This window comes from Phocoena sinus, chromosome 16 (genome assembly GCF_008692025.1).
Source record: "Phocoena sinus isolate mPhoSin1 chromosome 16, mPhoSin1.pri, whole genome shotgun sequence".
In the NCBI taxonomy this organism is placed as follows: Eukaryota; Metazoa; Chordata; class Mammalia; order Artiodactyla; family Phocoenidae; genus Phocoena; species Phocoena sinus.
This window is the reverse complement of record NC_045778.1, coordinates 66,697,520-66,715,112: the sequence shown is the minus strand read 5'-3', so window position 1 is coordinate 66,715,112 and position 17,593 is coordinate 66,697,520.

The window sequence follows — 17,593 nt, the reverse complement described above, 5'->3', positions numbered from 1 at the left end:
CTTGGAGTGCAGGTATCTCTTCGAGATCCTGATTTTGACTCTTTTGACTACATACCCAGAAGAAGATAACCACAAGCAAGACGATGAAATTAGAACCCTATCTTACACCACACACAAAAATCAGCTCACAATGGATTAAAGACTTAAACATAAGACCCCAATATATAAAATTCCTGGAGGAGAACATGGGGGGAAATCTTCATGACCTTGGTCTTGGCAATAATTTCATGAGAATGACCCCAAAACCACAGGCAACAAAAGTGAAGATAGGTAAGTAGGACAACAACTTTCTGCACAGCAAAGGAAACAATTAGTAGAGTGAAAAGGCAACCGTAGCATGGGAGAAAATATTTGCAAACCATTCTCTGATAAGGAGTTAATTTCCAAAATATATACGTAACTCCTACAACTCAATAGCAAAAAAATCACATAACCTTATTTTAAAATGGGCAAAGGACTTGAATAGACATTTCTCTAAAGAAGACATGCAAATGTCCAACAGACATATAAAGAGGTGCTCAACATCACAAATCATCAGGGAAATGCAAATCAAAACCACAATGAGATATCACCTCATACTTGTTAGGATAGCTATTGTAGGGGAGGAAAAATATCTTTTTCCTCTACCCTTCTAAGTTCTTTACTGGAACCCCTGTAACAAAAGGGAGACTACCAAGAGAAAAGCATACAAATTTATATTAAATAAGTTTTATGTGATATGGGAACCTTCACAAGGAAACAAAGACCTAAAGAAATGGTTAAACCTGACTGTTTTTCTGCTTAGGTTTGGTGAACAGCTGTGGAAACATATCACAAAGGACAAAGGTGAGCTAAGTATAGTAACCTAGGAAAAATTTAGTAGAGACCGTTCACTCAGATTCCTCTCTGTGTCCCTTTATCTTTGAAGATAAGGATGCTGCTTCTCTGAGTATAGGAGGGCACCTGTCACATGAGGATTTTATAGCATGCTTCAAGGGAAGGTCAAAACTCCTTCCTACCCATACCATTTCTCAAATTCTTTCAGCCTGAAATATTGAATATGCCAAGGTAGCATATGTTGGGGTAGTGTGTCCTGAACTCCATCACTATGATAAACAAAAACAAAAGGTAACAAGTGTTGGTGAGGATGTGGAGCAAAGGGAAACTTTTCCACTGTTGGTGGGAATGCAAATTGGTGCAGCCACTAAAGAAAACAATATTGAGGTTCCTCAAAAATTAAAAATAGAATGATCATATGATCCAGCAACCCCACTTCTGTGTATTGCTATTTATTAAAAAATATATATATTGTGACCTAAGTTGTCAGCATCAGTGCTTGCCTTTTCCTCCCAAACATATTTTTATCTCTTTTACTTAGGATTTTTCTCTCTACTTTTCTTATCATCATGAACAAAAATAGTTCGTAATCCACTATTTGCAAGGCTTTATGTTTGATGCAATTTGGGGACAGTTAGATATACAGTATAGCCACCAGTCTGGAAGAGCTTAATGTTTAGTTGACACATAGGAAGAAAACTGGGAAAACATCGCCCAGAGAACTCCTAGTGTTTCTCACTCCTTCTCTCCCTCTCTTCTCTTCTGACAAGGGCAAATTTCCTCCCCTCATCCAACCTCCTTCCAAACTGCTGAGTCATGTTCCTGAATAATTATGAAACAGACGCCAAATTCCAGGAGATAGATATGGATATATATGACTATGTGGTTTTTTTTTTAATTGGGAGGGGGTGAGTGTGAGAAGGGTGCCTGGAAGGTCTGCTCATCATAGAAGTAAAGATTCTGGAAAACTCCTTAGTATAACAGATGCTATTCATGAGGATATTAGAATAAATTCAGAAGCTTTCCCTAGTGAAGTGTAGCCTTAAGAAGTGCAGGACTTAGTATTTAGAAGATGGTTCCAGGAAGGCATGGGAGGAAGTGGAGCAGCAAGATGGGGAAGGAAAGCCACTAGGGTATGCAACTGAGCAGGTGACCACTGTGGGTAACAGATTCAATGCTACTGGAGACCTTCTGAGAGACTGTGTGGGACATGTTTGAAAAGTATCCCACTGCAGGGTGAGCAAATGCAGTATTTGTCAATTCTTATCCCCCGCTTTTTGAGGATAGCTCCTGGGATGTTAATTTCCCAACACTCTGACCCACACTGCACGTGGACCAGAGATGCACCCAGGTCTTAAAAAGTTAACACCAGAACTGCTGAACAACCATCGACAGGAAGACACTGGAACTCACCAAAAAGGATACCCCACATCCAAAGACAAAGCAGAAGCCACAATGAGACAGTAGGAGGGGCACAATCACAATAAAATCAAATCCCATAACTGCTGGGTGGGTGACTCACAAACTGGAGAACACTTATACCACAGAAGTCCACCCACTGGAGTGAAGGTTCTGAGCCCCACGTCAGGCTTCCCAGCCTGGGGGTCCAGCAATGCGAGGAGGAATTCCTAGAGAATCAGACTTTGAAGGCCAGCGGGATTTGATTGCAGGACTTTGACAGGACTGGGGGAAACACAGACTCCACTCTTGGAGGGCACACACAAAGTAGTGTGCGCATCGGGACCCTGGGGTAGGAGCAGTAACCCCATAGAAGACTGAAGCAGACCTACCTGCTAGTGTTGGAGGGTCTCCTGTAGAGGCGGGGGTGGCTGTGTCTCACCATGAGGACAAGGACACTGGCAGCAGAAGTTCTGGGAAGTACTCCTTGGCATGAGCCCTCCCAGAGTCCGCCATTGGCCCCACCAAAGAGCCTAGGTAGGCTCTAGTGTTGGGTTGCCTCAGGCCAAACAACCAAGAGGGAGGGAACCCAGCCCCACCCATCAGCAGACAAGTGGATTAAAGTTTTACTGAGCTCTGCCCACCAGAGCAACAGCCCGCTCTACCCACCACCAGTCCCTCCCATCAGGAAACTTGCACAAGCCTCTTAGATAGCCTCATCCACCAGACGGCAGACAGCAGAAGCAAGAATTACAATCCTGCAGTCTGTGGAACAAAAACCACATTCACAGAAAGATAGACAAGATGAAAAGGCAGAGGGCTATGTACCAGATGAAGGAACAAGATAAAACATGAGAAAAACAACTAAATGAAGGGGAGATAGGCAACCTTCCAGACAAAGAATTCAGAATAATGATAGTGATGATGATCCAGGACCTCAGAAAAAGAATGGAGGCAAAGATCAAGACGATGCAAGAAATGTTTAACAAAGATCTAGAAGAATTAAAGAACAAACAAACAGAGATGAACAATACAATAACTGAAATGAAAACTACACTAGAAGGAATCAATAGCAGAATAACTGAGGCAGAAGAATGGATAAGTGACCTGGAAGACAGAATGGTGGAATTCACTGCTGCGGAACAGAATTAAAAAAAAAGAATGAAAAGAAATGAAGTCAGCCAAAGAGACCTCTGGGACAACATTAAACGCAACAACGTTCGCATTATAGGGGTTGCAGAAGGAGAAGAGAGAGAGAAAGGACCAGAGAAAATATTTGAAGAGATTATAGTCCAAAACTTCCCTAACATGGGAAAGGAAATAGCCACCCAAGTCCAGGAAGTGCAGAGAGTCCCATACAGGATAAACCCAAGGAGAAACACGCCGAGACACATAGTAATCAAATTGACAAAAATTAAAGACAAAGAAAAATTATTGAAAGCAGCAAGGAAAAAACGACAAATAACATACAAGGGAACTCCCATAAGGTTAACAGCTGATTTCTCAGCAGAAACTCTACGAGCCAGAAGGGAGTGGCATGATATACTTAAAGTGATGAAAGGGAGGAACTTATATTCAAGATTACTCTACCCAGCAAGGATATCATTCACATTCGATGGAGAAATCAAAAGCTTTACAGACAAGTGAAAGCTAAGAGAATTCAGCACCACCAAACCAGCTCTACAACAAATACTAAAGGAACTTCTCTAAGTGGGAAACACAAGAGAAGAAAAGGACCTACAAAAACAAACCCTTTACAATTAAGAAAATAGTAATAGGAACATTCATATCGATAATTACCTTAAACATGAATGGATTAAATGCTCCAAACAAAAGAAACAGGCTTGCTGAATGGATACAAAAACAAGACCCATATATATGCTGTCTACAAGAGACCCACTTCAGACCTAGGGACACATTCAGACTGAAAGTGAGGGGATGGAAAAAGATATTCCATGCAAATGGAAATCAAAAGAAAGCTGGAGTAGCAATATTCTCATCAGACAAAATAGACTTTAAAATAAAGAATGTTACAAGAGACAAGGAAGGACACTACGTAATGATCAAGGGATCAATCCAAGAAGAAGATATAACAATTATAAATATATATGAACTCAACATAGGAGCACCTCAATACATAGGCAACTGCTAACAGCTATAAAAGAGGAAATTGACAGTAACACAATAGTAGTGGGGGACTTTAACAACTCACTTACATCAGTGGACAGATCATCCAAACAGTAAATTAATAAGGAAACACAAGCTTTAAATGACACAATAGACCAGATAGATTTAATTGATATTTACAGGACATTCCATCCAAAAACAGCAGATTACACTTTCTTATCAATTGAGCACGGAACATTCTCCAGGACAGATCACATCTTGGGTCACAAATCAAGCCTCAGTAAATTTAAGAAAATTGAAATCATATCAAGCATCTTTTCTGACCACAATGCTATGAGATTAGACATGAATTACAGGGAAAAAAATGTAAAAAACACAAACACATGGAGGCTAAACAATACATTACTAAATAACCAAGAGATCACTGAAGAAATCAAAGAGGAAATCAAAAAATACCTAGAGACAAATGACAATGAAAACATGATGATCAAAACCTATGGGATGCAGCAAAAGCAGTTCTAAGAGGGAAGTTTATAGCTATATAAGCCTACCTCAAGGAACAAGAAAAATCTCAAGTAAATAATTTAATCTTACACCTAAAGGAACTAGAGAAAGAAGAATAAACAAACCCCAAAGTTAGCAGAAGGAAAGAAATCATAAAGATCAGAATAGAAATAAATGCAACAGAAACAAAGAAAACAATAGCAAAGATCAATAAAACTAAAAGCTGGTTCTTTGAGAAGATAAACAAAATTGATAAACCATTAGCCAGACTCATCAAGAGCGAGAGGACTCAAATCAATAAAATTAGAAATGAAACAGGAGAAGTTACAACAGACACCGCAGAAATACAAAGCATCCTAAGAGACTACTACAAACAACTCTATGCCAATAAAATGGACAACCTGGAAGAAATGGACAAATTCTTAGAAAGGTTTAACCTTCCAAGACTGAACCAGGAAGAAACAGAAAATATGAACAGACCAATCACAAGTAATGAAATTGAAACTGTGATTAAAAATCTTCCAAGAAACAAAAGTCCAGGACCAGATGGCTTCACAGGTGAATTCTATCAAACATTTAGAGAAGAGCTAACACCCATCCTTCTCAAACTCTTCCAAAAAATTACAGAGGAGGAACACTCCCAAACTCATTCTATGAAGCCACCATCCCCCTGATACCAAAACCAGACAAGGATACGACAAGAAAAGAAAATTACAGACCAATATCACTGATGAATATACGTGCAAAAATCCTCAACAAAATACTAGCAAACAGAATGAAACAACACATTAAAAGGATCAAACACCATGATCAAGTGGGATTTATCCCAGGGATGCAAGGATTCTTCAATATATGCAAATCAATCAAGGTGATACACCACATTAACAAACTGAAGAAGAAAAAGCATATGATCATCTCAATAGATGCAGAAAAAGCTTTTGACAAAATTCAACACCTATTTATGATAAAATCTCTCCAGAAAGTGAGAACAGAGGGGACCTACCTCAACATAATAAAGGCCATATACGACAAACCCAAAGCAAGCATCACTCTCAATGGGAAAAACTGAAAGCATTTCCTCTAAGATCAGGAACAAGACAAGGATGTACACTCCCAACACTATTAGTCAACATAGTTTTGGAAGTTCTAGCCACAGCAATCAGAGAAGAAAAAGAAATAAAAGGAATCCAAATCAGAAAAGAAGACGTAAAACTGTCACTGTTTGCAGATGACATGACACTATACATAGAGAATCCTAAAGATGCCACCAGAAGACTACTAGAGCTAATCAGTGAATTTGGTAAAGTAGCAGGATACAAAATTAATGCACAGAAATCTCTTGTATTCCTATATGCTAATGATGAAAAATCTGAAAGAGAAATTAAGGAAACACTCCTATTTACCATTGCAACAAAAAGAATAAAATACCTAGGAATAAACCTACCTAAGGAGACAAAAGACCTGTATGCAGAAAACTATAAGACACTGTTGAAAGAAATTAAAGATGATACCAACAGATGGAGAGATATACCATGTTCTTGGATTGGAAGAATTAATATTGTGAAAATGACGATACTACCCAAAGCAATCTACAGATTCAATGCAATTCCTATCAAATTACCAATGGCATTTTTTACAGAACTAGAACAAAAATTCTTAAAATTTGTATGGAGACACAAAAGACCCCAAATAGCCAAAGCAGTCTTGAGAAAGAAAAACGGAGCTGGAGGAATCAGACTCCCTGACTTCAGCCTATACTACAAAGCAACAGTAATCAAGACAATATGGTACTGGCACAAAAACAGAAATACAGATCAATGGTACAAGATAGAAAGCCGAGAAATAACCCCATGCACCTATGGTCAACTGATCTATGACAAAGGAGACAGGATATACAATGGAGAAAAGACAGTCTCTTCAATGAATGGTGCTGGGAAAACTGGACAGCTACATATAAAAGAATGAAGTTAGAACACTCCCTAACACCATACAAAAAAATAACCTCAAAATGGATTAGAGACCTAAATGTAAGACCGGACACTATAAAACTCTTAGAGGAAAACATAGGAAGAACACTCTTTGACATAAATCACAGGAAGATCTTTTTTGATCCACCTCCTAGTGATGGAAATTAAAACAAAAACAAACAAATGGGACCTAATGAAACTTAAAGCCTTTTGCAAAGCAAAGGAATCTACAAACAAGACGAAAAGACAACCCTGAGAATGGGAGAAAATATTTACAAACCAATCAACAGACATAGGATTAATCTCCAAAATATATAAACAGCTCATGCAGCTCAATATTAAAAAAACAAACAACCCAATCCAAAAATGGGCAGAAGACCTAAATAAACATTTCTCCAAAGAGGACATAAAGATGGCCAAGAAGCACATGAAAAGCTGCTCAACATCACTAATTATTAGAGAAATGCAAGTCGAAACTACAATGCAGTATCACCTCACACCAGTCAGAATGGCCATCATCAAAAATCTACAAACAACAAATACTGGAGTGGGTGTGAAGAAAAGTACCCTCTTGCATTGTTGGTGGGAATGTAAATTGATACAGCCACTGTGGAGAACAGTATGGAGGTTCCTTAAAGAACTAAAAATAGAATTACCATATGATCCAGCAATCCTACTACAGGGCATATACCCAGAGAAAACCATAATTCAAAAAGACACATGCACCCCAATGTTCACTGCAGCACTATTTACAATAGCCAGGACATGGAAGCAACCTAGATGCCCATCGACAGACGAATGCATAAAGAAGATGTGGTACATATATACAATGGAATGTCACTCAGCCATAAAAAGGGACAAAATTGAGTCATCTGTAGAGACGTGGATGAATCTAGAGACTCTCATACAGAGTGAAGTAAGTCAGAAAGAGAAAAACAAATATCGTATATTAACACATATATGTGGAACCTAGAAAAATGGTACAGATGATCCGGTTTGCAGGGCAGAAATTGAGACACAGATGTAGAGCACAAATGTATGGACACCAAGAGGGGAAAGCAGTGGCGGGTTGGGGGTGGTGGTGTGATGAATTGGGCGACTGGGATTGACATGTATACACTGATGTGTATAAAATAGATGACTAATAAGAACCTGCTGTATAAAAACATAAATAAAATTCCAAAATTCCAAAAAAAAAAAAGGTGCAGATTTATGCCAAATTCAATTGCAAATGGGACAGTGTCTATTAGGCCACAGGAGAAACAAGGTTGCTGGTGGGGAAGGGGAAGGTCTTCCTGACTGTCGTCATTACTGAAAGCAAGGACAGTAAGTGGGGCTACTTTGATGTTTTAGCATCCCAGAGCAGCCTCCGGAAGATAAGCACCCTTGCTTTTACAAGGGCATGGATTAGTACCCAAAAATCAGCACCTGAAAAAGAAATTACCTAAACGTGGGGTGATGTCAGTTATTTTGCTGTTATTTGAATGGTGATGAGGTGGGAAAGGAGGAGCGAGTCACTTAGAAGAGGGGAGAGGGAGAAGAAAGTCCAGGGTCTGTTGCTGTACTGGACAAGTGAGGGAGCATCTGGGGAATGGGGCATAGGAGTCAGGGATAATGGCCAGAGGCAAAGGAAAGAGACAGGCTGGGAAGAGATGGAGATGGGGACACAAGCCTTTGTGAGGGCGGGAACCCCCGGGACCCATCACAGTGCTTGGTACAAGGTCACGCCCGCCACAATCCCTCTACCCCTCATTCCTTAGTTTACAAACTTTTACTCATCTTTCAAGTATCTGGTTGCATGTCTTAAATCTCTCTTCCTCAAAGAAGCCTGTCTTGACCCCCGAGGGGACAGATTTGCTACTCGTCTTAAGCTCCTCCTAGGATGCTCTATGTCCAGTACCATCCCAGCATATTTCACACAATATATTCATGCTTTCATTGTCTTTCATCCTCTCTAGATTGTGAACTCATCCCCAGGGCCTGACACATAAGGGCTTAAGAAATATTTGTTGAATAAGTGGAGTGGTTTATGCAACTCGGTAATTCCCTCTATGATCCATCTTTGTGATCATGAGGGTGTGAGCAGCCCAAGGGGAAGGCCTTGTGGGACTCATATTCACAACCAAGTTCCTAGTATTCTGCCTGGGACCCAGCAGGTGCTCAACGATATGGCTGCAAACAAACTGAACCTGTGGAAGCACAAGGATGTGACTGGGCAAACTCAGGCAGTTGACTCTACCTACTTTCCTTTTTCTTTTAAAATTCAAAACCCAGATTTTCCAAAGACTACAAAAGCAAAGTCCTACAGACAGTTTGTGCCTGGTTTGCCAGTTCTGGTGAAGCCCACAGAAGGGGAATTAGGAGGTGTTCTAGAATAGACAGCCACACAAAAATACCCTTTCCCTCAGATAAGCTTTGCCATTATTGATTTTTCACAACTTTTCTATTTTGCAGAGAAAATGTAATGCTGAGCAAAAATAGTTTTTAGGTGTGCTCATTCTGGCCTATTTGTTTGATTGTTTAATTAAAAGCCCAATTATTTTCCATCATTTATGGCTAAACGCTAGATTCTATTCAGTGATGTGATCAATATTATATAGAGAACTCAGGATGTTAAAAATCTGGGAGAAGCTAGTGTGGGACAGTAAATTCAAATCCCTGAAGAGCTGAAGTTTTTAGCAATTTTAAAAGATTTTAAAATCTTTAAAAAGATTTTAAAATCTTTTTTTTTTTTTTTTTTTTTTTTTAAAGATAAGAGCCCTCCTATAGCTTCATAAAGAATACAAGTCAGACCTGCCTTAATGAACTACACATTGGCCAAGGTCTGGATGTTAGATGCAACATCTGTTATCCCTTAAGGTAACTGTATACTTAGAAATGTACCTAATTAGCTAACGGATCGGTCTCTGGCATTGACATTTCCAAGGATAAATCCTAAAAGGGGAATAAATAAGATGTTTGCTGGAAAGGAGGAATGCACAATTATATAATGTAAGGAAAACACCTAGATCAAGCTCTTTGTAGGCCTAAGCCATAATCTTGTACACTTGTGTGCTTGGATTTCTGTTTGTTTTATTTTTTAATTAATTTATTATTGTTAATCATACAATTAGTCAATTCATACATTCTTACGAAAATTCAAACAAATAAAAAACTCTACAAAAAGGTCATCTTTGCTACACCAATCTCACAGTTTTCTCCACAAATAGTTTTATGTACGTTGGTATATGTATGTCCAGATATTGTTCTATACATTCATATGTATGTAGGCTTCAATTTAGAATTAGATATTTTTTGTTTTGCTTTTTTTTACATAAAGGGCATTCAATTGTAAATTGTTTTATAAATTGCTTTTTATTTCAAACGAGTATATGTCTGACGGTATATCTCATTCTTTTTCATTACTGCACAATACTTTATAGAATGTATGTGGTATATTTCATTTAACTGTACCTTACTGATGGGACATTTAGTCATATTCAGTTTGTCACTATAATAAACAATATTGCAATATATACATCGCATTGTGCACTCATGGAAACATTTTCCTAGGAAAATCCTTAGTTTTACAATTGCCAAATAAGAGGATATACATATTAAATTTTATAAACATCGTGAACTTCTTCTCCAAAAGAGGCTGTGTCAATCAATGTCAGCACCAAAAACAGTGTATAGAAAAATCTTCATGATCTTCTTCTTCCCCAGCCTCCTACATTTTTTCCTCCTTGTTTTCCAAATTTATGGCAAAAAAACCCCCCGATATTCCATTGTTGTTTAATTTGTATTTCTCTAATGATAAGTTTATGTCTTTTCATATATTTCTGGCCATTTGCATTTTTTTCCTGTGTATTACCTGCTTATATTTCTTTGCCTCTTTATCTTTTTTTCTTATTGATTAATAGAAACACTTTATATATTTTAAGTATTTACCTGCTACACTGAAAGAAAATGTTTGCAACATATATGGTATTGAGTTTTAACTTAATGTCTTGTTAATTTGTATAGAGTCAAATTAATCAACCTCTGTGTCTAACTTAAACTTTTCCATGCCCCAATATTTACTTTTAATTCTTTTCTATATTTCCTTATTTATGATATTTTTACATTTTTATCTTTAATTTATCTGGAATTAATTTTGCACACTTTTAGATATGGATCTAATTTTCTTTTTTCTCAGATGGCTGGCCAGTGGCCCCCAAAGCCTTTTCTCAGTTATGCAGAACATTATCTCTAGGATATATTTATCTCTGGTTTATCTCTGGATTCTTTTGTATTCCACTGAACTTTTTAAAAAATCTATTTCCATTCCAATACAATATCTTGTTTACTATACTTTTACAGTATATTCTGAGGTCTAACAAGACATATCCCCATCATTGTTTTCCTTTTAAAAAAAATGATTTACTTATACATTTCCTATTGTACAAGGACTTTAGAATTAATTAGTTGAGTTCAATAGAAATTTGATTGGTAATGCACTAAATGTTTAGATTAATTTATGAGAATTTATTTAGTCTTCCTAAACACAAACATGGCATATTTCTATTTCATCAAGTTCTCTTCTCCATCCCTAAGTTTTATAGTTTTCTTCATGTTCATATTAGAAAAGTTCATATTAGAAAAGTATACTTTCTAACTATCACTAATGTACAGAAATAGATATTTAGATAGATGATAGATGGATAGTATGCATTGAACTTGCTGAAGTTTTTTGAGTTCTAGTAGAAGATTCAAAATATCTGACAACTACTTAGGTTTTCATGTCAATTCCAAATATCAGCTGTATCTCTTTTTAGTAGTTATTGCTTATTTTCCATTACTGTATTGACTAGAACTTCCAATATAACGTTGAATAGTAGTAATCTGAATAGCCATACTTCTCTTATTTCTGATTTTAATAAGAATGCTTCTAATATTTCAACATTAAGTGATATGTGTGCTACGGTTACAGTCTAAGGTTATTAGTCTTTGTATAGTTTGTATCCCACAAATGAATGCAACCATGTGTGTGTGTGGAGGGGTGGCTTTAGTCTCACAGGCAGTATTGGAAAATAATTAATTTTGGAAAGTTTCCCAATCTTTAGTCACATCCTTTATAGAGCCCCCCAAAAGCACTTTGTGAAGAGAGCCCCAATGACCATATTCTACCACTTCTTAATGTTCCAAATTGTTTTCCCATTAACCCACGGATAAATAAACATCATTCCCCTTTGATTAAAATCACCAGAATTGACCCCATTTGTGTTGTTTCTTTCTACGTTTCAAATCTGTCAGCACTTAAACTTTATGCAGCTTTAAAGCACCCCATGTCATCACTGCATGAACCCCTCCAGGCACCATTCCCAATCCCCTAAGAATCGTTCTTCCACCATTGTTATGACTCTTGAATTTTTTTAAGAACTCCCCTGAGCTATGTCCAGATAGACCTGACAGTTATCTCCCTGACCCCAGAGCACCTCTGCTCTCCACATCTCACCATTCTAGGCAGCTAGCTTTGAAGTGTATATGACCTATTGTTTCATAAGTTGTCTATCTGGGTGATTTATTCTGCACCCACATAGTATCACTCATTGCAGGCCTGGCACTATACTAGAATATTTAGTGGGTAACAAAGGCATAAAAGACATTGCCCTTTTTCTACAATTGCTTATACTTTAACTGTTTTAAAAAATGCAAGCAAGATCTGTTCTGTGGCTAGAAAATTCTTCTTGGAAGGGGGGCATTCTTGAATTAGGTCTTAAAGAGCCTAGCAGACATAGATCAGGTAAAGAAGGTCTGGAAATGTGTTTATTTTTTAACTAATTTATCTTCATTAGTGTGTCTGTCTTAGCTGCAATCTGATTGGGACACACATTACTACCTGTCTCTCCATATCGAAGCCCTCTCTGTAAATCACTTCCACATAATCAGACACTTAGTCATGTACTCTTATCTCCTTCTCACTCATATTCTGGCAGGTGCCAAGCCTGCCTAGGGTATCTCCATAGAAAGTTCATTTCTATAATCACATTCGTCCCCACCTGAAGTATTGTAATCTACATCGAAGTGGCCTCCCCACCTCCAATTTCTCATCTCTCCAAGCCATCAAATACACAGCTACCATCTCAATCTTAGAGAGAAGCTACAAGCATGCCAATCCACTTCTCAGAACCTTAATGGCTCCCCATTGTCCACAATATCACACTATTTAAAATCTTGGGTGACCTTTCCTACCTCCTTACTAAGAGCTGGTTTTCTATAATCCGACCACATATAACTGTTCAACTAAGTCCTATCCGCTGAAATAGCCTCCTCTCTTATTATTCTAATACCTAATCCAGTACCAAAACGTTTCCTGCATTATTTCCATCTCTCCTTAATTCCACCTTTCACTGGATTTTACAGCCCATTTATACTATGTATGGCAATTAAATTATCAACTGCATCGTTGTTATATTTTCTTAGGATGATCACAGTGCCTAGAACACAGGAGGGCCTTTGTAAATTCCTTCTGAATTGAATTGAGCATGCTGAATAATAACAAACGACCAGAGGTCATAAGTCTTCCTTGGACTGGAGAAATTTCCATTCATAATATTTTGTGTTCGTGCTCCAGAAGAGTATGTATAAGCCAGTTCTAGGCACTGAGTAATTCAAAATAAGAATTGTCAGCTTTTCCTACAATGTGCCTAGACCTATCCTTGTTTATTTTTTTCCTTTATTTTTCCTAGATTATCTACAACATTGCCCTTCCCTTGTCTTTAGGGAATGCCACAGCTTCTTTCATTAGTGTTCTAATTTTAATTAAAAAAACAACTATTCATTTGGAGAATCAGTTACATTTCTTTTCTTTTCAAACTTTAATAATACTCAGTGTAATACACAGTTCTCAGAACAAGATAAACATCCTAAACCTACAAGGAGTCAAAGAGAACACCTTGCACCTATTTAAATGTTAATCTAGGTGTTATTCAGAGATGTCGCACAGAGAATGGACCCTGCCAGACCATGCCAAGGACACTGGCTTTTACCCTCTTCCTTCTAACTGTGCCTCAATCCCAGAGAATCCCCCAGCCACACATTTGTGTTGTCAAATACCAATGAGAAGGAAATGGTTAAGAGGGACTTCTGAGTTCATTGCTTTTCTTCGAGTATTTATGAACAAAAAGTTGAAAAAAATTTCACAGCATAAGTGCATTTAGAGAAGGCTAAGAGCAGCAGAAAACCAGATGACACATTCTGGAATGGTAGCAATCAAGGTTCTATTCAATCCTTCCCACCCACCCCATGCATGAGAATATCTTCCCGTTTGAAACTTCTTGCACAGTTGCATAGGTGTATTGAATTCACACTGATCCACCAAAAGAAGGCAAGAAAATTGTTCATATGTCAACAACATCTAGAAGTTTCAGCAAATTTTTAAGATGCAAAGATTAAAAATAATCCACTAAGGATTATTTCCTATATCTGAACAATGGTGATGCTTTCAGCTGTGAATAATCTGTTAACCTAACCATAAAGTATTTGTTGAGAAAAAAAGTGTGGCTACCTCTTCACCAGGTACTGCAAGGTATATGGGTAGGCCAGGAGTCAGCAAACTTTCTATAAAATGCTAAGCAGTAAATATTACAGGCTTGGCAATATATACAATCTGTTGCAATACACAACTCTGCCTTGTAGCTCAAAGGCAGCCATAGACACTAGTAAACAAATGGGCATTTCTGTGTTCCAATAAGACTTTATTAGTAAAACAGCCAGCCAGCCTACAGCCATAGTTTGCCTTGGGTTAGACTGTATATCCTTTAACTATAGTGATCATATCTTTCTTAGTAACCATTGCCTCTCCAGTGTCCAGATTAGTGTCTGACACATAGCAGGTGCCAAATACTTGTAAATACAAAAATTAACTAATTAGTTTTTAAAAACATATTTCTTGTCCTCAAAGAGCTTACCATCTAGTTTTTCATGGAGGACAAAAGCAAGAAAATGTAGAGTAAGAACAAAAAGTTCAATGATTGTAGATTCAAGGTTAGCTTCTTGACTCACCATCAACTCACTCTACCAACCATAATGAGGGTTTATATTTTAACTGATCGTGTCTTCGTATCTTGAGGACTCAGTTTTCTTAACTACCGAGACTGGGTTTAGGGTTAGGGTTAGGTTATAAAGCCACTGTACTTAATGGCTTTTCAGGTTGCTTTTGTGAAGCTCAGCTCCTGTCAAGAACCCAAAAGAAGTCCCATGAAATTCACAAGATAAAAAGAGCCTGAGGTTGACCAGATGACCAAGTCCCCCACTCTATTCACTTTTACCTGTCACTTCTGATATCATGTTCTTCTCTCACAGCATGGAAGATAAATCAGACCCCATTCCGATCATCAACAAAGCTCTAGCCAGCTTCCTAAGAGGGCTAAACAAGGAAGGTATAGCGAGAATGGAGGCACATTCAGAAAGACAAGTGTTATTTTATATGGAATTTTCTTCCTAACCAACACAGGTCATCACCTGGGGGACTGTAGCTGGATCTTGGTTTGACACAAGGTGATGACCAGTATATCAGTTAGAGTCCCAAAATAACGTAGATGGTACACTCAGGATAATTCCAAGGATCGTTCATTTACAAAGGGAGTATTTACAAAGACATGGACAGGCTATAAGAAAACCACAAAGGATGGTACAACATCCCAAGGTTAATAAGAAAAGACAGTCACCACCCCTAAGAAGTCCAAAGGGACAAGGGGAGGAAGAGTTACGTTAGTCCTGAAGTAGAGAGTCATCTAGGAAAGGTCACCATGTAAGGAGCTGGGGCTCCTGAATGGTTGAACTGAACCATAAGCCAAAGGGCAAGGAAGCCTGTTGGTGTGGTCCACGCAGGTCAGCCTCCAGGGGCAGAGAGTTGGGTAGGGACGATGGAGAGCAGATCTGAAGGGACAAAGAGAAGATGTCCAGCACTAATGGAGTCCAAAGGAGCTGAAAGCATTACACTGAGGCTGTCCTCTACAAGGACTAACAAGATCAGGGGAGCACCAGATTGATCGCCCACACACTCCCATTTTTCTCCTGAATGAGATTTTTACCACTGTCTACAAGAAAATGAATTGAGCAATTTTCTGTTCCCTGCAGTGTAAGGAGAATCTCTTGCCAACCACTCTCATTTAGCAGATGGTAGGTGATACCGTGAGGCCTGTTTGGGTCCTTGTAAGGCAAACAGCCAGAGAGAGAGAGCATTGGAGACGGGAGTCCCAGTTCCCCGCGCTGGCTCTGCTCCTAAGTGGCTAAGCAACCATGGGGAGGTCACTTCTCTTGGGGTTTAGCCACATTTTCCTAATCTAAAAAAATAAAGTCATTGGATCTGATGACCTGTACTCGGGCTTCTTAACCTAGAGTTCTCTTGAAATTATTTAAAACCTTTGAAAAACTTGTGCACTTAAGCATTTTCCATCAGAATAATAATGGCTTCCTCTACTCAAATACTTACTACCAACTAGGCACTTAGGCATTGTGCTTAGCTCGTTCTCTCTTTCTCCCATTCTCTCTCTGGAAAAATCTCATTCAATCCTCACAACTTAAGAAGCTCATGAGTCTTTTTCTATTGTACCATTGAGTGACTTGCCCAAGACACACTGTTAGGAGGTGGCACGGCCAGCATTCTCACCATGCTCTGTAACCACCAAGGTCATGCTCCACCTACTCCCCCAAGGTCAAACACACAAGCCTAAGGATGCCAGCGTGCATTAACTGCTCCTGCAGGACCAGCCTCAGGGCATCACGGCAGGGCTTTTCCCTGGAGTGAGAAGGCTTGGGAGTTTGGGTGCTGAGGTCCTCACTGGTGCCTCATAGTGGGGGAGAGGTTGGGGAAGGGCAATTCTGGACTGAGGGAGTCAAGCCCTGTTAAGCAGGGCTCTGGGAGTAAGAGAGACACCACAGACAGCAGACCCGAAGGTCAAGGAGGCCTTGAAGCTGAGCAGGAGTGCTTCCTCTCTCACTGAAGATGACTTTTCCTGGATCATCTGATGAAGTAAGTATCACCATCCTCTCTACACCTGCCTCAGAAGGCTCCAGAGAAGCTCCTCCATCCTACAGGGAGGACTCATCCAGACTTTCCAGAGAGCAGAGGCAACAGAAGGCTGGAGCTCTTGGTGCTCTGTGATCTGGCATATCCAAGCTGCTTGAGCTACCAAGCCCCATGCTGGGATTGCTGCTGGCTGCTTTGCCACCATCTGGAGAACCTCTCCACCAGTCTTTGGCTGTCCTTTGAAAGCCAAGCTGTTCTGTTGTTCCTTATTCCAAACAAGGCAAATGCTTAAAGAGCAACTGTGAGGCCAAGATATCCCATCTGTGATGCTCCCAAGATACTTTGAGATCAAGAAGGGCTTTTCTGACCTATCCTCTAAGCTCCGAAGTGGGAAAACATCCCTCTGAGCCAACACGCAGTCTTCTTGCTAGCCTGGTTAGTGGATGTCACCTACGGAGAGACACCAGGGACACAGTTTCCCTGAAGAAGTCCCATTCCAGGGATGAAAGGATTTGCTGGCCTCTCTGAAAGGGCAACGAAGACTTTAGAGTTTATCAGCCCTAAACCTCAGGATGGGATACTCCACTGGGCTCAGGCGGCCAGCAAGCCAGGCTCATTTCCTCTGTGCTGGCACAGCCAGGGCAACAGCAAACTCCGGCAGCCCTGTCTGACCTGGATCACAGATGTAAAATGCTCGGCGTGACCTGGCGAGGTCTCCAGATCCCACTTTGTTCTGCCAGAGGCCTTCTCTGCACAGCCCATCAATCCCTGTAATCCCTTTCTTATT